At 37.5% G+C, this 24,775-nt stretch overlaps 1 protein-coding gene across 9 annotated transcripts in view; it reads left to right on the forward strand.

Moving 5' to 3' along the window:
• The window catches only part of CRACD (capping protein inhibiting regulator of actin dynamics), a 309,702-nt gene that overhangs the window by 54,985 nt on the left and 229,942 nt on the right, over positions 1–24,775 (forward strand). For 3 of the 9 annotated variants that reach the window (XM_056802646.1, XM_007496410.3, XM_007496419.3), the window contains exons 2-3: positions 13,248–13,328; positions 18,871–18,987. The exons of 4 other annotated variants lie outside the window; for them this stretch is intronic. The gene's annotated coding sequence lies outside the window, so the exon portion shown is untranslated. The remainder of the gene's footprint in view (positions 1–13,247; positions 13,329–18,870; positions 18,988–24,775) is intronic. 2 more of the 9 variants (XM_056802647.1, XM_007496411.3) reach the window with 1 other exon arrangement.

Here is a 24,775-nt window from a genome sequence, read left to right on the forward strand (position 1 = left end):
AGTGGTGGCAAAAAAACTGTAAATTGAGGGGATGCCCATCAATTGGGAATGGCTAAATAAGTTTATAGCCTATGATTATGGTAGAATACTATTGAACTGTAAGAAATGACAAGTAGGGTAATTTTTAAAAAATGGAAAGACCTATATGAAATTATGAAGAGTGAAACAAGTGAAACCAAGAGGACATTATATATAGCAATGTCTGAAGCATAACTTGCATATGTTCACCTCTAGAGAAAGAGCTGATAAATAGAAACAAGCAAAACATAGTTTTATATATACATATATATTTCTCTCAAATGATGCAAATAATGCCTTCTCTAGTGCAGGGAGGGTAGAGGAAAGAGGGTAATATGTGGACAATTAAAAAAAAAAGGAAAATAGATATGTAGTCTGACAATGGGACCTTACTTTCTGTCTTACCAGCAAGTGCTGCACTGGCATCATTGTTCAGACTTGGGGTCACTTACTCATAATGATAAAGTATCAGAGGAGAGGAATTTATTGGAAGTCAAGAAATGAGCTTCACTAAAATAGCCTCATTATTTGTGATAGCAAAAACCTGGAATCAACCTGTTTGCCCTGCAATTAGGGCTCAGCTACATAAATTGCAGTATCTCAGTGTAATCGAGTATTAGTATTCCCTAAGAAATGGCTCATATTAGAAAAGCTGAGATCACCCTAGTACAAATATCAATAATATTAAAATAGGTCTTGATCAATGACACATGTAAAACTCAGTGGAATTGAGCATTAGCTATAGGAGGGGTGTGGGAGGAGTGGGGGGAAAGAACATGAATAATGTAACCATGGAAAATTTTCTTAATTAAATAAAATTTAAAAATAAAAAATAGAAATGCTGAGAAATGTGACATTTGTGTGAAGTGATACTGAAGTTTAAAAAAAAACTGAGAGAATTTATTCATTGAGGATGACTTAAAAAATAATGGCAACTATAGCGACCCCCACGGGAGTCCCATATTATTTATCTGTGGGTAATGACCTGAGATGGAGAGAGGACGCTAAGGAAATGGGTGAATAATAATGACTCAGAGGCAAAAGTTGAAACACATGGGGAGTAATGAAAACTCTGAGGAAATAAGAGGAATAAGAGAATAAGTGGGGAGTACCAACTCCTTGATACTCCTATAGACAAGAGAGTCTGCTTTGGGGGCAACAGAGTCACTAGAAAAGGGGGGGGGAGTCACAACTCCTTGGTGCCTCCTATAGACAAGATAGTCTGAGAATTAGTAGGAAGCACTTTGAAGATAAAGGGAAGTAAGAGGAGTAAGAGAAGAGGGAGTAAGAGATGAGGGAAGAGAGGGAAAGTAAGAGTAAGAGAGGGTTTCACACTAGTTCCCCAGTATTTATTAGGGGTTTTAGGAATGTGTATTGGTAGATGATCCACAAATATGTAATAACATGACATAGGGTTTAACATTGGTTGAATTGACAATGATGAGATCAAAGAGGTGGAGATTAATCCAACTGAAGCTTTGCAAATGAAAGTACTCCTAGCTGAGCAGTGGCTGTCAAGGCCCAGCCCATGAATTCCCCTGCCCTATGCTAGTGCTTCAGGACTGTCCCTTTCCATACAATGAACATCAAGAGGTCTGACCATGTGTCTGGTAATACAATATCAATACATCAACCATACTTCCCAGATGCTAACATGCCTGATATGCTACAACAACAAAACCTAAGAAAAAAAGAGGCACCAGAGAAGGAAAACCTCAAAAGAGTATACAAAAACAAATAGGATGTGTTAGTTATTTTGTCCTAGTTAATATAAACATTTTAAAGCAAATTGTAAGTGATTTGGAGTTTCAATGTTTATGTACAATCTCGTTTTTAATTATTTGGATATTTGTCTTGATTATCATCAAGTTCAGGATAAAACAAATTACCAAAAACCTCAAGAAAGATCCCAACATGCTTAAGTAAATGTTATGATCTTAACTAATCCTACAAAGTGTGATTAACTTAATGGAATATTAATTACCAAGAAAGCTTAGTCTGACCTACTCTTCAGGAATTTTTAATTGTCCCATATATAGTACCTTGTATCGTTTCATTTATAATAACTTTGATATAATTAACACCCCCTTCCACATGCTCAGAGAGAAACTAAAGTGCCAACAGACGGCTTCCCAAGAGATTCTCTACTCTTCAGCTTCGTGTAATACCCAAGCTCTGTCTTTTTCTAGTGCCAGCAGCACTTTCTGGATCATTCCACTCTTCTTCATTATCTTAGCAGTGACATTTTGTAGGAAGACAATTTGTTTGTGATAAAGTTCAGTGAGAAATAGGGTTGCTGCTCATTAAGATTGCTTTTGCATGGTACAGGGACTTGCACTGGATCCCAAATAAATCTGTTTTGGGGACACTGGACAACACCCAAAGTTAGACCCCCTCTCCATCCTTGGAGAAATTAGGAATGGAAGGATATAGATGGGGATGGAAGGACTAGGTTGGGGAAGGGGGGATATTTGGCTCAATCTCTTTATACTTCAGGAAACCTTATTGTTATTCTTTACTATTTTTTAAAAGTCCAGAACTAGGAATTTCTTATTTGAAATTCTTTCTCTGCCTCCTTTCTCTTTCCTTGTGGAACAAGTCTTTATTATATGAGGTGCATTTTCCTGACATATTTCTTATCTTACATTGATTCATTCTACAAACATTTGATCAGCTAAGTACTCCTTTTTTAAAATAACAAACCCTTACTTTCTATATTAGTATTAATTCTAAGACAGAAGAGCAGCAAGGGATAGGCAATTGGGGTTAAATGACTTACCAGGGGTCACAGGGCTAGGAAATGTCTGAGGCCAGATTTGAACCCAGGTCCTCTGAGTCTAGGCCTGGACTCTATCCATTGTGCTGTCACTTCTTTTTTACTCTCCTTCACACTTTGGCCACTTCACACTTCACACTGGCCAACTTGCTGTTTCTCATGCTACTCTGTGTCTTTGAACTGACTGTCTCCTTGGATGCTCCCACTCCTCACCTCCTCCTCCTCCATTCCCACCCTGATTTCCTTCAATACTTGGCTCAGAGGGCAGTTGGGTGGCTCAGTGGATTGAGAACCAGGCCTAGAGATGGGAGGTCCTAGATTCAAATCTGACATCAGACACTTCCCAGCTGTGTGACCCTGGGCAAGTCACTTGACCCCCATTGCCTAGCCCTGACCACTCTTCTGCCTTGGAGCCAATACACAGTATTTACTCCAAGACGGAAGGTAAGGGTTATTAAAAAAAAAGGCAGCTCAATTCCCTCCTTCTTTAAGAGACATTTCCCAGTATTCCCTATGACCAGTATGCTCCCTCTGAAATTTCCTTCCCTCCCCACCATATAGGTCTTCTATATGCGTAGTCATTTGTATATTGTCTCCCTATTAGAACTTGAACTCCTTGCTTTTCTTTGCATCTTCAGTGCCTGGTATGGTGCCTGCCCCATAGGAAGTACTTAATAAATATTTGTTGAGGAACAAAGTAGCTATAAGAATAACATTGGCATCCTCATGGAGCCTGTGGCCAAATCTTTGGTTTCTGCACTCTCTACATATTTTTTTATGCCATGGTATATTGGGAAAAGAAAGGAGGAGGTAATAAGCATTTATTATGTGCCTAAGTGACCAGCACTCCCCAAAATGCTTTAAAAATATAATCTCATTTGATGCTCACAACAACCTTGGGAGGTAGGTCAATTGTTATTCCTGACTACAGCCGAGGAAAATGAGGAAGACAGAGGTTAAGTAACTTGCCCATTCGTCACACAGCTAGTGTCTGAGGTCAGATTTGAACTTGGGTCTTCCTGAATCTATTCTCAGGTACCTAGCTACTGCCTAATTAGCTTCCACTATTAAAAAAGAACACTGGGCTTGAGTTTTAAGTACCAACTCTGCTATATATTAATTATACCACCATGGGCAGCTCCCTTAACCTCCCTCAATTTCCTCGGTTGTAAAACGAGAGTAATGACTTTCATACCACTTATCTTCTGAGGTCCTTATGAGGTCCAAACAGGATGCTAAATGTGACATTGCTCATTATCTGGTGTGTAGTCAAAATCAAACTCACCTAAAACCATGAGCTACCCAGCTAAGAAACAGACTTGGGAGTGACATAGTGGAAGGGTGTGTTTCAGTTGTTCACTTCCAAGCATGTTAGGTTGTTGGCAGGTTGAATTCCAAAATGGCTGGCTTCCTGATTCCCAGGTTTCTTGATAGCTTTGCTCTAATAAGATCTGGCTCTCATCCTTGTGACTTCCAGATCCAAGAAAGAAGTCTTTGTATGGTTTTAGTGGACATTTATTACTTTCCTCAGCCAAACCAACAGAGCTGAATTTACCAAGGAAAATAAAGTGAGTAGCATGCTGGGAAGCTAGTGTGACTAGCCATACTGTGTACCATACAATACTGCATGTGTCGACATGGCCTAGCTCTGCAGTGCTGGTATGTCTCTGGATTAACGAGACCTACTGAGATCATGTTGCGTGGACAGATTTATGTCCTTCTTGGCACCAGCAGGCACAACTAGGAAGTCACTCGTATGTAGTGGTATTTTCTCCCCCCAATAATTTTAAGAAATTGAATGAGTTTTTAAGAAGACTTCATACTTACTGGATCTCAGAAGGAATAATAATTAGCCCTACTTGAATACCATGCCTAGCTAGATTTGTTTCTTTCTGACTTTAAAATTAAACCACTTGCAAAACAGCCCAAAGCACAATTAGAGGAAAACTTTACACCTTAATAAGAATAAGCAAAGCACTGGGAAATAATAATGAACAAATTAAATTAAGGGCTTCTCTTCTATCCTCTGTAAATACTTCAATGCTAAGAATTAAGACTTTCCTTGTGAAAAATAGGAAGATAACAAATATAGAAGATTTTATGTGAAAATCGATGTAAATTTTAATACCCTTTATTGTGCTTGGGGATAAAGTGGGGATGTATTAAGACTAGGGCCACACTGGGTACAGCTCAGAGCAATGACACTCATCTCATCTTCCTTACCTATGTCTATATTTACATATATGAATTTCTCCTGTTGAAACTAAATTGTTTGGGATCAGCCTACCAACCAGTCCATTTTGTTTTGTTTTTTTTTAAGTTCTCTCTTTTAAAATAGGAAAGAATCTCAGTGTTTAGTTAGGATGACCACCACCTCCCCCACTTTTCAGGTGAAGAACCTGAGATTCAGAAAAGTTAGATGATTTATCTGAGATCATGTTGCTATTTTATTGGCAGGGCCAGGATTAGAATCCATTTAGCTTCTCCCTAAAATCAAGTCAAGGTAGTTTAGCTCAAGTATATGGTATTTTCCTGGAGAACTTAGAGGAAATAGTGATCTTCAGTATTTATATAGGTATTATTGTTATTATTATTTCCATTTTACATATATGGAAACTGAGGCAAAAATCCAATGACTTATCCAATGTCACACCGTATATGAAATCTGAACAAGATTCTTCCTGATTTGAGCTTGAATACTCTATCCACTGAGCCACCTAGATACGTTTAAAGAAAATGGAGGGTGGAAATGAGCATAAAATTACCTGTCAATTCATCCATTTCATCAAAACAGCCAAATTGCTTGTATTTGTAGACAAAGCTTTAAAAAGGGTGCCCTCAGTCTCATCTTCTTCCTCCAAGCCAAAACTCTCCTTGCCAAACTCTGTCTCACGACCTGACCTTATTGCTTGGAGTGTTGTAAGACTGCGATTTAGTCTACCTGCCATAGTGAGACTGAGCTGCAAGGACACCTTTATTCAATCACAAAATGAAGAAAGAGTCTAGGAAAAGGCAGAAAAGAATGAAGACAAAAGAGGACACTGATGTGTGTCTGAAGAGGTGGGGCTGCTGCGAGGGGGTAATATAATCTCTACCTACTTACCTCAGGCAGCTCCCAGACCCTGTCATTTGAACTCCCTCTGGATGTCTTCAGTGCTGCTTGTTGGCCTGATGTCATGTTCTAAAACTCCTGCACTGGGAGGTTTAGACGACTGTAGGAAGGATCACTGTTGCTCTTAGGTCAGCAGCTTTTCCAGGGCTGGATCTCCTGCTTTAGTGAGCTCCATTTGGGGAGCTTTGAATAGGATTTTGTGAAAAGGAAACAGTCACTTTTCTTAACTCAATAGCCATTAAAATTGCATTTTACCAGGTGAGACTTGCTAATGATTAGTGATTCTTGTCCTACTATTTATTTCCCTTTGGGAATAATGGCATTCCTAGTGTTGTTTAAACAGTGAGAGTCCAGGGCCAAGTTGAAGCTTGACTTCTATTCAATCAACAAACACTTATTATCAAAAGGTAGGCACCTAGACGGAAGAGACTGTCTCAACTGCCTCTTTATCAATGCCCAAAGGTGCCTGTTATAGTGCTCTGTATTCTTTGAATGTGGTGATCTACCTCCTCTAAGTTATAAGATTCAAGGGCCAAGTCATGTGATGGGAGGAAGGACAGACACCAAAATTCATTATTGTTTTTTTTATTATTATTATTTTCCAGTGTGTTTTTAGAAGAAGCAAATGGGTTAGTGTTTGTTAACTATAAAGAGTCATGGGATGCGTTTTTATGGGACCTAAGAATTAGTAAGAAGTAAGTTTTACATTTCTTCTCAGTCCTGACATTAAAAAATGTTCAGGCATAGTTATCTTCTTTGTCCAGGATTTTGTATTATCCTTCCTGTCCCTTCAAAGAGTATGGATTCAAAGTTGGTCTTAGCTTTAGTAACAGGAAGAAGGAGGAGGACAAGGACAAGGACAAGGAGGATGAAAAAGAGGAGGGAGAGAGGAAATGATCATATTAGCTTGTCTTAGCCAAAAAAATTATCACCTAATGGCCGGCCACTCTTCTGGTTCTGGTACCTAGGTAGGCTGATTTTTGGCCAGTAGACTCAGTTTGTCACTAGAATAATACTCTATGGCTTGCCAAATGGAAAGGATTTGCCAATGCTTGTACTCTTCTGAATTAGCCTTTGACAAATCAGAGTCACTTCCATGATGAGTGAGAAGCTCATATTTATGTAGTATTTTTATATTGCATCTCAAGTACATTGTTCACAATTCTATGAAATGGATAATATAAGTATCATCACCCATTTTACAGATGAGAAAATCCAGGATCAGACAGGTTAAATGACGTTCCACAGTCACCAGCTTCCATGATAGTCAGGTGTGACAGTCTTTCTTCCATACCTGGCTGTCCCTCCAAACACAAAGCATCCAAAGATGCCATAATAGTGGGGTTTTTTTCCCCAGAGGGAACATTAAATCTAATTAAATGAAAGTCTCTACTGATAATTGAAGTAACTTTCTTTGAAGAGTTAACAAAAAAAATTTACGTGTATCATCTTACAGTAAGCTACCTCTTTCCACTAATGTAGATTGCAACGAGAATACAATTCCTACCCTTAGGGAATTGCTTGAGACTCATGGAGAATCACACAGCTGATAAATGCCAAAAACAGGATTAGAAGCCAGAGGAGATATTCAAGATCCAGAACTCTTAACCATTATACCATGCTGCCACTTTCTTTTTATTTGCCCTTCAAAATTGCCATGTAAAGTGGATAAAGGTAGCTAATTTGACATTTTGCAGGCAAGAACTGAAGCTGAGAGAGTATGTGCCTTATAGGACCCATGTCTCATCTATCTGTGCTCTTCCCATTAAAAACACGAATCCAAAGTTCTTCCTTGAGCGATGAGCTTCTCCTTCCCTCCCTTTACTTCTTTTTCTCCCTATATTAGTCCAAGTCCAAAAGTTAGCTTTAGTTTGAATACAAGGAATGATGATGATTTTATGACTTCCTCCTTTTGTCCTCCTGTTCCTCTATACCACAACTTTATCATATTATTTGGCCAATGTAGGCTCTTTCAATGTAGCCTCTCTCCCCAGAAAGGTTCTCAGATAGGACAAGTCTTAGCTGAAATTACAAAAAAGATAAATTTTTTCCTTAGGTTTCCCAATAATCTTTTTCTTCTCAACTACTGAAGTTTCAAATCTGTAAAGAATATGTATTAGTTATTAACATGTTTTTGTTAATTTAGGACAATGTGTATTTGCTTGAGAAAACTCAGGATTTGGACTGGAAGTCTTATTTCTACCCCAGGAACCATTCAGGGCCCATGAGTAAAAAAAAATTTTTTTTTCAATTATAAGCCCTGACTACATATACCTGTATCTCTTTCATTGAAATTCTTTTTTCTGATTCTGCTATCCAGTTCTACCTGCACCTTGTCCTTGACCTCTTTTGGTGAATCTCTTGACCCTAAAAAGTCCTGTGTGGTTTGAGATAAGTACTCAAGGATTCTTGTATTTTAAATCTATAAATCTCATAATGAGGGGGCAGCTAGGTAGCACAATGGGTAGAGTGCTGTGAGCAGTGTACAAACTCAAGATTAAAAATATCTATCTATTCTGGAGATATACTTATTTTGCAGTTTACAAACAGAAAGGGCTGTCATTTGAAAGGCTTATCTGATGGGTAGTATTTCATAGGAATATATATCTGGAGCTAGAAGAAACCTTAAGGATCATCCAGTGAGAATTTAAAGCCCAGAGAGGTTCGTTGACTTGCCCCAGGTTACACAGAAAGTAGAGGACTTAAATTCAGGTTCTATATTTTTAGGTTCAGCATCCTTTCCATTGTACCCTGCTGAAATGGAGATGAATTCCCAATTGATCTTGGGTAGTTGTTTTTATATTCCAAGTATCCAGTCCAGTGCTTTATATGTATTTGGTCTGGATCTGAGATTAGTTGTTACAGAGAACTCCTTCTACTATTACAGATGGGCAACTTCACCTTATACTTTTGGCAAGTTTCCTGCCACACTCTGGTTAAATGATTTGCAAAGGATCACTTATAACATGTCAAAGGTGGGACTTGAACCAGGGCTTTTCTTTGTAAGCTTCCTGAGGGCAAGGTCTGCTGTTTCACCTTCATGTTAGTATCCTCAGCACTTAACTAACCCTGATTATATAGCAAGCAGGTACTTCAGAAAGGTTTGTTAATTGATTCTCAATCCTCAAGATTCCTGACCTTATCTACTATGTCTATCTACCATGATCAATGTTAATTGAATGAAAAGAAGAAATACCTCTGGTTCACATCTGAAAGAATTCATGGACTGTACTGGGATTCTATTCAGACCTTGATGGCTAGTTGATTGGTAATAACAAGAGCAACTCAAATTTAAAAGTTTACAAAATGCTTTTCGTGAAGCAACCCTGTGAGGCAGGTGGGATGAGTAGACCACACATCCCAGGCTAGGGGTATTGAAGGATGCCTTTAAAAGCAGTATAAAGATAACAGAAGGAAATCCAGATAAAGAGTTTTAAATGAGAATATCTACCAGAGAGAATGTGTTTGGAGTTAGCTGTTATATGAGAGTTGGTGTGCCTTTGACCTGATCTTTCTGTGCTAATAGCCTGATTCAGTTGGCATTTGCAAAGTATATGACAATTTTAGTCCTCTCTGTGTGTTTTGAGTTTATCTTTCTCTGTCAAAGTTTTCTGCCTTACTTTTTAACACACTAACACTTGTTGGTGAATAATGAAATCAGTTATCTTTGGTCTCTGATATTCTTCTTTATAGTACAGAAATAGAAGGCAATTAACACCTACCAGTTATGTTTCCAACCTGCAAAAAAACAAAGAATTTGTTAGTGAGATGACTGGTAGTAAATATGCTTCATTAGGATGTAGAAAAACACTTGAACTAGATTCCAAGTTCTTAAAAAGTGAAGACCTTGGTTTATCCAAAAAGAAGTCTTGGGGGAAACATCATAACTGTGTTTAGGTGTTTGAAGAACTGTTAGATAGAGATATTATATTTCTGTTTGTGTCAGAGGATAGAACTTGGAATAATGGAGAGAAATTTTAGAGAGGCAGATTTAGGCTAACTATAAACGGGAAAACTTCACAAAACCTCAAAGCTGGAAGGGATCTCAGATCTGGGTAATGTAATCCATTCTGTACTTGAACAAGGTGAGGTAGGGAAGGGCAAAGAAAGGCAATAAGCATTTACATGTACTATGCTGAGCATTTTACAATTATTGTCTCATTTGATCCTCACAACAATCATGCAAGGTAGGTATTATTATGATCCCCACTTTACAGCTGAGGAAATTGAGGCAGAAGTGGGTTATGTGGCTTCTCCAGGGTGCCACAACTATTAAGTGTCTGAGGCTAGATTTGAACTTGTCTTCCTATGTCCAGGTAGAGTGTTTCATCCATCCATTCTCTTCCTGCATTATATGTGCTCTAGTCAGGTGGAGATATTTAGAAAGATTTTCCCCCCTCTTCCATTTTCACTGTAAAGCTTTGTTTATTAGATTTGCATGGCTCCAAGTGGATTTATTTTCCGCTCTTATTAGGTGCATTCCAACTGTGGCCAGAAGCCCATAATCCTTGGACTTTAAGTCAGGGTCCAAAATTCCAAGTCCCCATATTCAGTTATCAACTTCTTAACCAGCTGTTCTCTTCCCAACTCAGCTTTTCTCCTCTGCAGACTTGCCTTCACTTGGCAGCAGAGATTAAAATACCACCTGTGCTTTGCAGCTTCTTGCTCCAGACTTTACAATCCTTACCAATGCTTTCCAGATTACTTCTGGCAGTATCATTGTATCCATATGCATTACTGGAAGGAGCTATTAGTCATCAGGATTGACATATTTGGGAAGGTTCTCTGTTATGTCCCAGATACACTCCTTACAGAAGACAGCAACCACCTCTCTATTGTTATAATCAAGTCTACAAAAGAGTGCCTCATCACCCCTTCAGGATCAGCTACTTGCCTCTTCTTCCTCTGAATGATCTCTCACCTGATGGTGCCTGTATATCTGTGGAGTTAGTCCTGGGAAAACAAGCAGCTACTTCTGCAGAGGGTTCTTTGTCTTTAGGAGGAACCCTCTAACATCTGTTGCTTAACTCCAAATGTTTTGTGGTCCTTATTCTTCTCTTTCATCACATTCTTACACATGTCAAGATTCATCTCTACATCTTTAAATACCCTTTTTTCCTTCTTTGTTTTCACATTGAAACTTTCTCCCATTGAACCTATAACTTTAGGGAGGTTTTTTTTCAGTATTAGCTTTTCCATTTTAGAACCGTTTTTATCAATGGTTTAAAAGTTTTCATATCATTGTTATTTCCAAATAACCTTCCTCCCTTAGAAGTATCTCTTATTACAAAGATAAAAAATTAAGCAAAATAAATCAACTTAGTAACTTCTTCTGACAAACATATATATTACATTAACTACACATAGCTCATGCCATTTGTACTGAGAAAGGAGTATGTTTCACCTTCAGTGCTCTGAGTCCAAGATTAGACATTGGATATAATCTGAATTCTGATTTGTGATAGTGCTTTTTTTTTTTTAATTTACATCTTGTAATTGTTATTTATACCATTCTCCTCCTTTCTGCTTTCTTTTCTCAGAAAACAGTTCAGACCGGCTTTCCCATGTCTCTGATTCCTCATAGTCCTCATTTCTTATTGCTATGTTAATGTTCTATCATATTTATATGACACAATTTGTTCAGTCATTCTCCTGATCAGTGGGAACCCACTTTATTTCCAAGTTTGCCATTAAAAAGAACACTATTATGAGTATTTGTATCTATATGGGACTTTTCAATCTCCTTGTAATGTATGTGCTAGGACCACTGTGTCAGAGTGAGGACATTTACTAACTTTTCTCCCATAATTCCAAAGTGTTTTCTAGGACAATTGGACTGATTTCCAGCTCCACCCATAATATATGCCTGACTCTTCACAGCCCCTTTGCCATTTGTTATTTCATTTCATTGTGTTTTGTCAATATAATGGGTGCCCTTTTTTTAAGGAAGCAATTCAATCATTCCCCATAATTTATGCTGAAAAGTAGAGACACATTCTTCAAGGCTTTTTACTTTTTTTTTTTGAAGAGAGAAACCCATGTATTCTTTGAGTATTGATGACAATTAACTAGCCATGACAGAAAGACAATTATCATGTACCCCATGTAGGTCACTGTAAAAATTCTTCCAGTTCTTCATATTCTTTGTAAGCAAGATCCTCAGACCTTTGTGATTCTTGGTAATAGCTTTTAAGGTAAACTCCCCTGGAGATTTCTCCTTGCTTCAAAGCATCTTGAAAACCATAATTTCTTTATCCTTGTCTTATCAATGCCAGTGCCTGGCACATAGTAGGTCCTTAACAAATATTTGTTTTCTTATTCCTCTTTAAGTCCTTCTCTTTCTTTTCCTGGAATCTTTGTCTTTCAGTTTGATTCCTTCCTATTATAGAGAAAAAGAAATATAGAGCATTTCCTCTCTGACTGAAACCAGCTTTCCTTAGGTCAGCATTCATGATGAGGTGCCAGACTGAGTATCTCTTCTTCCTGAATAATCTTCTGGCCTCTGGCTTTACAAAAACTTACCCTTTCTGAAAGCCTGTCAGGAGGCATCATGAGACAATGGAAAGAGCACTGAGCCCCTCCAGGCAGGAAACCTGAGGGTATATATATGTGTGTGTGTGTGTGTGTGTGTGTGTGTGTGTGTGTTTCTAGTTATATGACCATGGGGAAATCACTTAAGTGCTCAGAGCCTCAGTTTCTTTATTTGGAAAAAATGGTGAAAATAATACTTGTACTCCCTACCTAAAATATGGAAAACACTTAACTCTGTTGACCTCATTTTCCCCAGCTAGAAAATAAGCTGAAGAAGAAAATGGCAAACTACTCCAGTATCTTTGCCAAGAAAGCCCCAAATGGGGTAGAAATAGTCAGACACAGCTGAACAACATGGACCCTTACCAATAGCTATTCATTTTGAGATTGCCCATGAATTGTAAGCTATAGAAAGGATTTTAAACATTGCCATAGACTCTTTGAGTGAGTGAAGAGGCAATAAATATCCTGGGAAAGTAGTTTTTAAAAAACAACCCCAAAATAAAGATCCAAGCTTTTGGGATACCACCATTTGGTTAAAAAAAATGTTGGGAGAAACTAGAAAGCAGTATGGCAGAAATGAGGTTTAAACAATTATCTTACAACCATTTACCCAGGTAAGATCAAAATGGATATATGACCCAGACATAAAGGTGGGGGGGGGGGGGAACCATCAGTGTAGCCATTATCTTATATGATGTGCCTAAAACTTTTGGACCCTTCCTAGATCACTAAAAGGAAAACCAAAAGGAGAAGGAGGGGGGGGGGGAAGAGTACTTTGAAATTAATTACTTCACCTTTTCTTTCTAGCCAAGAGACACTGAAATAAAGGCTCCCACAGAGAAAGAGGATGGAATATACTAGGGGACTACTGGGGAATTAACTCCTCTTGTAAGTACCCTGGCTATAACTTTTCCTATGTCAGGAGTCTCTGAAATGTTCTTATATAGAAAAGGATCCTAATATATTGTTTGGTTTTGCTAAAGTGCTTTTTTCCCCTGTTCCCCTCCCCCCCCCCCACTTGTTAGAAAGGGTAGTTCACTAGAGAGACATATTTGGGAACAAAAATGATATAAAAATAGTTAAATATCAATAAGAATAAGATTTTTAAATGAACTCACATCCAAAAAGGTTGAGAAGCACTAGTCAAACTCTAGGGCAACTAACACACTATCTTCTCTTATAGTGAATTTCAGAAAAATGAAGAATCATAGAATTTTAGATATGGAAGGAAGCAAACTTTGTCATCATTTAGTCTCTTATACAGATACTTTATTTAAATTGTTTTAATGGGTTTCTATAATTGAATATATATATTTTTAAAAATCTGTTTCCAAATGTCTGTCTCTGTGTTTGGACACAAAGATACAGACATACAGATAGAGGCAAGGAAGTTTTTTTCACTGATCAAAATACAGTATCAAAGTTGGAGAGGTTTGCTGTTGACAGTTATGCATTATAAAGGGAGGATTAAAGTACTAGTGGGTAGATAGTAGTGACATTGTCTTCTTTGTTCATATTCAAATCCATTTTCCTGGCTAGTTAGATGCAAGTAAATTTTTTTCTTTTATTTTTTTTCAAGTTACATGTTGCTACAATTTTTAATAATTGTTTTCTAACATTTTGTGATCCATGTTCTTTCCATCTCACCCTTCTCCAGCAATGCATTAGTGGCCCAGTTTTACCACCTCCCCTTCATTTATCATTTTCCTTTTTTGTCAGTCTGCTAGGTATGAAGTGGTACCTCAACATTGTTTTAATTTGTACTTCTCTAATAGTTATTTGCAGTATTTTCTCATATGATAAAGATTCATATGATAAAGATTCATTTTTTCATCTGAGAATTGACTGTTTCTATCCTTTGACCACTTGTCAACTGAGGAATGTCTTGTGTTCTTATTATACATTTGACTCAATTCTCTATATAGTTGAGAAATGAGGACTTTGTCAGAGATATTTGCTATAAAATTGTTTTCCCAGTTTGTTGTTTCCTTTCCAATCTCGGTTGTATTGATTTTGTTCTTGTAAATCCTTTTTAATTTAATGTAGTCAGGGCTATCTACTTTACATCTGGTAGTGCTTTATTAGGACATAAATTCTTCCCCTTTCTATAGATCTGACAGGTAAACTATTCCACGGTCCTCTAATTTGCTTATGGCATTAATCTTTATTTCTAAATCATGTATCCATTTTTATTTTTACCTTGCATATGGCACAAGGTGTTAGTCTGTACCTAGTTTCTGCCATGCTGTTTTCTGATTTTCCCAGCAATTTTTGGTAAATAGTGAGTTCTTCCTCCAAATGCTTGTATGTTAATAAAAATGACAATTCTACCTAAATTAATTTACTTATTCAGTGCCATGCCAATCAAACTACCAAATAATTATTTTATGGAAATAGAAAAATAAAAACAAAACAAAAGGTCAAGAATATCAAGGAAACTAATAAAAATTAATTTTAAAATATTAATGAAAAATGAACAGATCTCGGACTATACTATAAGCAGCAGTCATCAAAACAGACTGGTACCAGCTAAGAAGAAATAGAATGATAGATCAATGGAACAGATTAAATACACAATATGTAGGAGTAAATGACCTAGTATTTGATAAACCCAAAGACCCCCAGCTTTTGGAATCAGAATTCACTAGTTAACAAAGACAGCTTGGTAAAGTGGAAAACAGTGTAACAGAAATTAAGTATAGACCAATATCTTATATCCTAAACCAAAATAAGGTAAAAAATTACTTAGACATAAAGAGTGATGCCATGAGTAAATTAGGGGAACATAGAATAGACTATATGTCTATAGACCTGGCAGATCTATAAAGAAGGGAAGAATTTATGACCAAACAAGAGGTAGAGAGCAATATAAGATGTGAAATGAATAGTTTTGATTATATCATATTTGATTATATTAAGTTAAAAAACTTTTGTACAAACCAAAAATTTGGATCTTTGGGTTTGTCATACATTAGGTTACCATGGTCATTTACTTCTAAGTGTTAAATTCTTGATCAATCCCATTGATCCACAATTCTGTTTCTTAGATAGTACCAGATTATTTTGATGATTGCCACTTTGTAATACAGTTTAAAATCTGGGATAGCTAAGCCACCTTTGTTCATTTTTTTTCAATTAATTCTATGAGAATTTCTGTTCCTAAATCAAGTAGCTGTTTGGGAAACAAGACAATAATCTTAGTCTAAGATTCTAGAAAAAAAAAGATTAATCTTAGTTTAGGGCACTTGGCTTTTATTAACTGGGTGTTATCTGGCTATTTGGAAGCTAACTGGCACAGTGGATAGAGCTCTTGGTTTGGAGTCAGGAAGACTTGACTTCAAATTCAGCCTTAAATACTTAACTGTGTAATCCTGGGCAAGGCACTTAAGCCCATTTACCTCAGTGTACCTCATCTGGAAAATGAACAGGATAAGGAAATGGCAAACCACTCCAGTATCTTTGCCAAGAAAATATCAAGTGGGTCATGAAAAATTGGACACAACTGAAATAACATACACACACACACACACACACAGATTAAGATTAAAGAGTGCCAGCCTACCCTTATTTGGGAAAGACTTCTAGACACCATGCCCTACTGAGTGCTAAGATGACTGCTCATAGGTCATGCGGAGATGAACCCTATAATCTGGTACCAAATTGCTTTTCCTAAGAGAGACCACAAGACCAACAGAGAAGTTGTGGGAAAAGCAAGAGGCAAGGAACTACAGAGACATTACCCCCAGTGCTGGACCCAGACTGGAAATATACAGAGCATTATACCCAGCAGAGGGAAGGCTCAGAGAGAACAGTGTATTAAAATGACCCTCATTGTAAGAATTATATGTCACCCCATGAGTGTGCTCTGGCTATACATGTCATGTGTGGATCCCTCCCATGTATGATCCCTATGAATCCCCATTCCTTCCCAATTACAGTGTATATATTCATGGGAGAGGCAACTCTAAGACCTAGGTTGTACACAAGAAGCTGACTTAGAAGGAATTTCTTCCTTTGGGAGTTCTTTATAACAAAGAAATCACAGATTAAATCACTGTCTGAACCCTTATCCTGTGCTTCAGGTCTAGAGGGAGAACATTCTCTTAGTACTTTTCTTACTATATTATTTTCCAAGATTCTTTGTTTTGAATTAATTGTAAGATCTGGCTAACTAGGAAATAAGTTGAAAATATCAATGGTAGCTCTTGACCTATAGTGTAGAATGGATGTGGACACATAAAGTCTTGAACCTGAGAGAACCATTCTGAAGTCTGGAAGTCTGAGAGGGGAATAACTTGGAAATTACCAAAACCAAATCAAAACAAAGAAAACACACAGGTACACACACATGTGTCTGTAGAGGGTTGTGTACATATATACATATACATACAGACACACATATACAATGCCACCCCACACCCCATTTTTCTTGATCCTAGCTGTTAGAACATTTGCTGTGATTAGTAGTAATAAATAGTGAAGTGGTTGTATGAAGAAATGGGAAAAGATCAGAGGAATGGAAGGATAATTAATTAGTACTTGGTTATTAGGAGAAAAGATTTTAAAGTTTATAGGTGCCCTCTCTTAACATGCAAGCAATAAGCAATCAAGTTCTCTTCTAAAGTGGTTGGGTCCAGAGAGACACTTGGTATACAGGATTATTTATTGTTTTGAATTAATTGTAATTCACTTGGACACAGAAACAAATTGATGGTGCTGAACAATTCAGCAAGAAGTCCACTGTGTCCTTGGCATTGTGTTAAATTCGAGGGAGAATATAAAAGGAAAAACAAAATTCTTGCTGGGAATTTATCCACTAGTTAAGGGCACATGCAACAGTTCAAGAACCTCAGGTTGAGGTTTTTGTCTTTGTGTATGGGAGAGGAGAGTGGGTCAGTTCAGGAAACATTTGGGAGAGAACCTCTTTCCATCTATAAAAATTGGCAATTCTCTGTAACTTGATGTATTGGATTCTTGCCTAGCACTAGTGAAAGGCTGAGAGATTTACCCTTGATCCCACAGCTGGTGGGTGTCTGTATATGAACCATAATCTTCATGGTTCCACGACCAGCCCTCTACCCAGTACTCCAGCTGCCTCTCATGACTTTGTCACGCAGTCTAGAAGTGCTTTAGAAATTCAGGGAAGGACCATTAGTCAACTTTCATAGCTCAAAGTTAGGTTTTGTTTTCTCAATAATAGAACAACAGGTAGAAAAGTAAAATTTACTTGCTCCAAACAATAGACCAAAAAAAGAGTAGTGACTGATTTCCCCCACACATAAATATTTCCATCGAGGGAATTTTTTCATCCAGTTGATTGAACTAGTCATCCTATAGTTGTTAGCAATCAAAACATTCAGACTAGTCAGGAAAAGAAACAAAATTCTAATCTAGTCAATCTCTTCTCATTGCTTGTACCTCATGCTGTTATTGAACCCCTAGAGGTGCCATATTGCTGTTTTAGTAATGGAAAGAGTAGGTTTCAGTTTTTTAGTGCATTCCATCATCATTTTCATATCTTTCCCTCTGTCTCTGTCTTTATCTTTCTGTATCTCCCAGGTGCTCTGAAGACCATTTTACTACATCAAACAGTGACCTCAAAGGTGTCCCATAAAAAGCATGATTTTGGTTTCAAGATGTCAATAATCTTCAGAGATAAACAATAGCTAGAATCATTTCCAGAAATTTTAGGCTTCTCCCAAAAGGAAAATTTATTTGATCTACAAAAAAGCTTATCATTTCAGTGTGCTTTCTTCAAAAAGGGATTCTATTCTTGTTTCTTTGTGCCCCAATGGCTAAAGTGGCCTCTTGCAGATCATCCCATGCCCCATATCTGGAATATATAAACTAGAAGCATACATATTGGGGAGAAATTCAGGAATTTACCTGGCTGTGAATTGTGACCAAGATTTATTAGCTGTGAATCTCTTACCCAGTAGTAGCTAGGTGACACAGTAGAGAAAGTACCAGGCCTGGAGTCAGAAAGATACATCTCCCTGAGATCAAATTTGGCCTCAGATATCTAATAGCTGTATGACCCTGGACAAGTCATTTAATTAATACTGTTTGCCTCAGTTTCTTCATCTGTAAAATGGGCTAGGGAAGTAAATGACAAACAACTCCAGTATCTTTGCCATGAAAACTCCAAATAGGGTAATGAAGAGACAGGACTGAAAGCCAACAACATCCCTTACCCAAACCCAGTTTCCTCACTTGTAAAATGGGAGCAATAATCAATACTGTCAGGCTATTGTGAAATTGAAATGAGATAATATTGTATGTAAATCTAAAAGTGCCCCATAAATAGTATGTTATTATGTTGGGTAGTGCTAGTTGCAAGAAAAAGAACTTGGTAAATCATTACATTATTGAAATCTATAACTTCAGAGGGGAGTCCTCAGAAATTCAAACTCTTCCTCCTATACCCTAGGGCTCCTAGACCCGGAAAAGACCTCAGCATCCATCTAACCCAACAGACTCATGAGGAAACTGAGGTCCAAGGATGTTAAGTGACTTATCCTTGGTTACACTGACTTTTGGCATCAAGGTATGTTTGAACCCAGAACTTTTTACTCTAGAGCCAGTGATCTTCCCACTAAACCACATACTCTATTGTTTATCCTGAGAGACCTGTTATCTAACCTTAGAATGGTATAGGGTGGAGAGAGAAGTCAAGTAAATAGTCAGGATAGAGAAACTGGATAGGTCCCAGCTTCTTCTGTGCCAGGTCTTCAAAGCAGATTTTATTTTTGTTGGTGGTGGAGGGACTTTTCAGAGAATCAGGCATTCTCATATTCAAATGTGAGAATTTTTTTAAATGCAAAAGCCAAAAATATAGAATTTTAAAATCATATCATTTGAAATTATCTTTCCAAAATTCTCTCCACTGGTGCAAATAATGGACAGTTGGTACAGTTATCACTGTCCTATAAGAATGACATACATATGGTATGTTTTAGTCTGCATTCAGACTCTGTCAGTTCTTTCTCTGAAGGCAAATAGCATTTTTCATCATGAGTTTCTGAGGTTGTCTTGGATCCCTGTATAAAAAATATTGCTGGAGGGTAGGGGGCAGCTGGGCTACTCAGTGGAATGGGAGCCAGGCTTAGGGATGGGAGATCCTGGGTTCAGATCTGGCCTCAGACACTTCCTAATTGAGTGACTCTGGGCAAGTCACTTAACTCCCCTTGTCTAGCCCTTTCCATTCTTTTGCCTTGGAACCAATACACAGTATTGATTCTAAGATGGAAGGTAAGGGTTTAAAAAATATTGCTGCTACTGTTTACAATGTTCTTCTGGTTCTGCTCACTATATTTTAGATCACTTCAAGTACATCTTTCCTGGTTTTTCCAGAGTCATTCTGCTCATCATTCTTATAGCACAATAATATTCCATTACAGTCATATACCACAATTTGTTCAGTCATTTCCCAGTTGATGGTCAACCCCATAATTTCCAATTCTTTGCTGCCACCAAAAAAGAGTGTTTTAAAGTTTTCAAAGTCCTTTGCAAATAAAATCTCACAACCCTAGGAGGTAGGTGGTATGTAGTGTATGTGTGTATTTGTGCATATATATGTATATATATATATATACACATATTGGAATTCAATTCAAGTCAGTTCTATTCAAGAAACCAAAGTGCCCTTTAAATACTAGAAATTGTTCTATACATTGCATGGCTTGATATATTTAGACTTAAGTATTTGTGTGAATATGAATACATATAAAAGCATTTCTATAAGAACAGACTTACTGTATACTTGTTTTGAAAAGTCTTTGGTAGCTGCACAAAGAGATGCTGAGACTCAAGGCTCCTTTAAGGAGAACAAAGTGGGAAATTGGTCCAGATTCAAGGCAGAGAGTGTCTCTCTGGGCTAAGGGATTTTCCAAGATCATGATGAATAGGTGGGAAGCTGTCACTGATGGGAGCCACTTGTTGCTACTGTCTTCAAGTGTCATAAAAACAGATAGAAGGATAAGGTTAACCAGAATTCTGAAATCCTGTTCTAGGGCATCTGGTGGCTTCTGTTAGTCTATATCACTTGACAGAGAGCCCATGCTTTTCTTTTGGATTAGATATTTACTCCTCCATTGAGACTTGGTTATTCAGCAAATCAGTGCAGTGGCCAGTCTGGAAATGCTCATTAATGCTCGACTATGCTCCAGACAGCCACACAAGCCGGACTCTACAAACCCTTGAGCAGAATCTGGCTGGGAAGGATGATTCCATTCTGTTGTCTCTGTTGTCACCAAGTCTGAAGAGGGGAGTTTTTTTTTTCTCTTTCTGGTTTTTGACTCTTACCATCTTCTCAATGAAACTTCCACACAATGGAGACTGATTGAAATGCAGGGATGTACTGATACTGATATCTTTTATAGAAATAATCAGGGATGAGCCTCCCTATAACATATTATCAGTGCCTAAGAGGTTTTCTTGCTTGGAATTTAAAATTAAGAAATAATGATGAGAACATATGTACAGGGTAATTAAAATGTGGATCAGCAAAAAACATTTTGACCCAAACTGTAGACGGAGAGCCTATAAAAATAGATCATTTTAATTTATTTCTTTTCATGAAGCATAAAGTAGTCCATAAAGTATATGGCTAAGGGATCTCTGGGGTCACTGATTACAGGCCTGCTTACCTGTATAAGAAGCATTTCTGGCTCCTTTTTCCTACCAAGACAAAAGCATACTCAGCAATTGCTTGATTCCTGAATCCATAAACCTAATGCCTTATCTTATAATTAATTTGTTTTTATGACACACACTTCATTCTAGTCACTGTAAAAGCTTCCTGACAAGAACTGACAAGGATCAGATTGCTTCTTCCTATTCTAAGATGTCACTAAATTAGAAAGGCAATTTTTAAAATGCTTCCATTTTAATTTACCAGACATGGAAGGGTGAGTAGTTGTTTAATGCAGATGTAAATATAAATATGCCTTTGTACATTTCCAAGCATCACATTTGAAAAGGATACCCTAGACTCAAACAACTAAGCAACATAGCTTCTTAATGCAGCAATGAAACTAGAGTTCCAGGGTATATTAAAATAAATAACTCACCTGTCTCTATTTGAATGATATTTTGTGGCAGCATGTCATTATGAAGAGAGCTAGCTGCCTGCAAAGCTAGGAAGATCTGGGCTCAAGTCCCACCTCTGTTCTATATAAGCTGCATGATCCTGGGAAACTCCCTTAACTTCTCAGTTCTCTAGGGCAGAGGGACCAAACATGTTGCTGACAACCTAGGAGTCAACCACACCAAATTAAAATGTAATTGACCAAAATTTAATAAAATAAATGAAAAAAACAATAAAGTGTAGATGATATAATTTGTTATTTTCTAAACCAATATACAGCCTGCAAGGAAATTTATCAGCTTTTTAATGGCATGCTCTGCCCTCTCCATTCTATGTGAATTTGACCTCTTTTCTAGGTAGCTATCTCTCTAAGTTACAGAAAAGTTACTGACCCTAGTGAACTCACAGGTCCAATTCCTATTCATGTTAGCAAGAAAATGCAGTTCCTATGAATGAATGTTTTCTTGGGAGAGAACTGGGAGTCTTTCTCCTTACATAAAAAAAAAAAGGCAGGTGATCAGATTCAGTAAACTGTGCAATCCCAAATAGACTGTGCTCCTTGAGAACAGCTGTCCCCTGCCTTTTTTTTTTTCCTGATCCCAGTACATGGTGTCTGACACACTATAGACAATTAATAAATGTTTATTGACAGACTGATTGATCAGTACAATAGTGCTTTCAATGAAGTGGCTTCTTTCTTACAACTACATTCCCCTTGCCATTTTCATTCACAGTTATCAAAATATTGATAATTTTAATTCTCCAAACAATTCCTAAAAGGAAGAGTAAATGCATATCTTAATAGCAATCTTATGTCACTCAATTCAAATCAGTTTAGTCCAGGAAACTAGAGCTCTCTAAATATGGGACATCATGCAAGACACTGCTCTGACTGGGACTGCAAACTTAGATTTGGCTATGCCACACTTGTGGTATTTCCTATCATTTTACAACTTTTGTTTTTTTAAACCAGCTCTTTTTAGAAATAGGAGTTCCTATTTGCTATTAGGCATGAATCTTTCCCAGATGGAGAAACTTTTCAGGAAACCCAAAACCATTAGTATTGTTGTCTCTAATAAGGAAAAAGCCATGTATAAGAATATTCATAACTGAGCTCTTTGTGGTGGCAAAAAATTGGAAAATAAGGGGATGCCCTTCAATTGGGGAATGGCTGAACACATTGTGGTATATGTTGGTGATGGAATATATTGTGCTAAAAGGAATAATAAAGTGGAAGAATTCCATGTGACCTGGAACAACCTCCAGGAATTGATGCAGAGTGAAAGGAGCAGAACCAAGAGAACATTATATACAGAGCCTGATACACTGTGGTACAATTGTATGTAATGGACTTCTCTACTAGCAGCAATGCAATGATCCAGGACAATTCTGAAGGACTTATGAGAAAGAACACTATCCACATTCAGAGGAAGAACTGTGGGAATAGAAACACAGAAGAAAACAACTGTTTGACTACATGGGTTGAGGGGATATGGCTGGGGATGAAGATTCTAAATGATCACTATAGTGCAAACATCAACAACATGGAAATAGGTTCTTATCAAGGACACATGTAATGCCCAGTGGAATTGCTCGTCGGCTATGAGAAGGAGTGGGGAGAAGGGAGGGTGGGAAAGAATATGATTCTTGTAACCAAGGAATAATGTTCTAAATTGACTGAATAATTTTTTTTTAAAAGGATTGTTATCTCTGACTTGAAAGAAGCAGAAGAAAGCCCATCCTGGGTTCAAGTTCCTTTCTCTGCGTTTCTAACCTGAGAACCTGAGTTCTCAAATCCACATCTGATGAGTTTCCTTGTTTTGTTTTTTCTGCTTAATGAAAGTTTAGGTAACATTTGCTTTGCTAAAGGACTTCTTTCACTGGAGGCAGATTTTTGGGTTGATATTGAATGGCCTTTTATATTTGAACCTTTAGGCAATACTGTCTACAAATTCCTTGGCCTTTTTCTAGCTACACAATTAAGCAGAGACTACTGAGTGGTTTCTTGCCAGAGTTTCCATTTGCTTTGCAGAAGTTTGATTTCTAGAAATGTTATTGTAGGACCCTTTCTTTTCTTTTTTCTTTATAGGTTATAGTTTCTGACTGTAGCAACATCTTTGATGACCCTGAATTAGAGAACACCCTTGGCTCCATTTTGCTTTTTGACCAGCCTTTGTAGATTAAATTAATTGGACTGAATGCTATGAGACAGTTTTTAGGGCTAAAATATGTCATTTTTGGCCATATAAGACAAATTTTGAGGCTAGTAATGGCAGAAGGAGAAGCAAGCCCCACTCTCCCATTCTGAGCAGTAAAAAAGAAAAAATTACCCTCTAGTAGGTTCATAATGAGAGAGACCTCATCCAAGTTCATTGGCAGAAACCCTTTTGTCTAATAAGCTGAAAGCTTTAAGCAGATAATAATACAGAGACATTTTAGATGGCAGTCAAAACACAATGGCTAGAAAGAGGCTTGGGTTGACAGACTGCTGACTCTTACTCTTGGCTCTACCATTCATGATACTGGCTAAATCTGAGAAATAGGCTTTGTGTCTACACCTCAGCAAGTCACATGAAGACCAATATTTACTACCTACTTTGGAAATTTAAGTGAAGCTTGCCTTTAAAGGCTTAACAATGCTTTGATTAGGATAGAAGAGGGGATAAAGATTTAAATCTGTGATTTCAAGGGTGTAGGGAACTCCGGATGAGAAAACTCCTCCTAATACCTTCTTTGTAATGTCTGGTCTTAAAGCATTGGCTAGCCCCAGGGCACTAAGAAGTTATGGGGCTTGCTCACAATCATATAGCCATTATATGTCTGAGACAGTATTTGAACCCAGGTATTTTTTTGACTTTCTATTAACTACACAGCAGTTATCTCTACTAGATGAAGGATATCAGATCAATAAAACTTCTGCAGAAAAGAGTTCTAATAGCCACAATGGATTTTTTAAAGTAGTGAAAGTGGGGAGAGGGAAAGTGAGGTAAGGAATTAGCTCAAAGGACCAATTTGGCTAAAAGGCAGAGTACTTGAGTAGGAATGAATGAAAAGAGGCTGGAATGGTCTTTGAGAAGTTTGAATACTCAACTAGGGAGTTTGTATTAGATCCCATAGGCAGTGGGGGACAGCAATGATAGTACACACTCATTCCCCAGAAAGTCTGCTTTTATTGACAGTGGGTCCTGAGAGCTTCAGATCCATGAACTGGCAAGGAGGCTGGTAATTGTCCATCAGATCGAATGGC

Source organism: Monodelphis domestica, chromosome 6 (assembly GCF_027887165.1).
Source record: "Monodelphis domestica isolate mMonDom1 chromosome 6, mMonDom1.pri, whole genome shotgun sequence".
In the NCBI taxonomy this organism is placed as follows: domain Eukaryota; kingdom Metazoa; phylum Chordata; class Mammalia; order Didelphimorphia; family Didelphidae; genus Monodelphis; species Monodelphis domestica.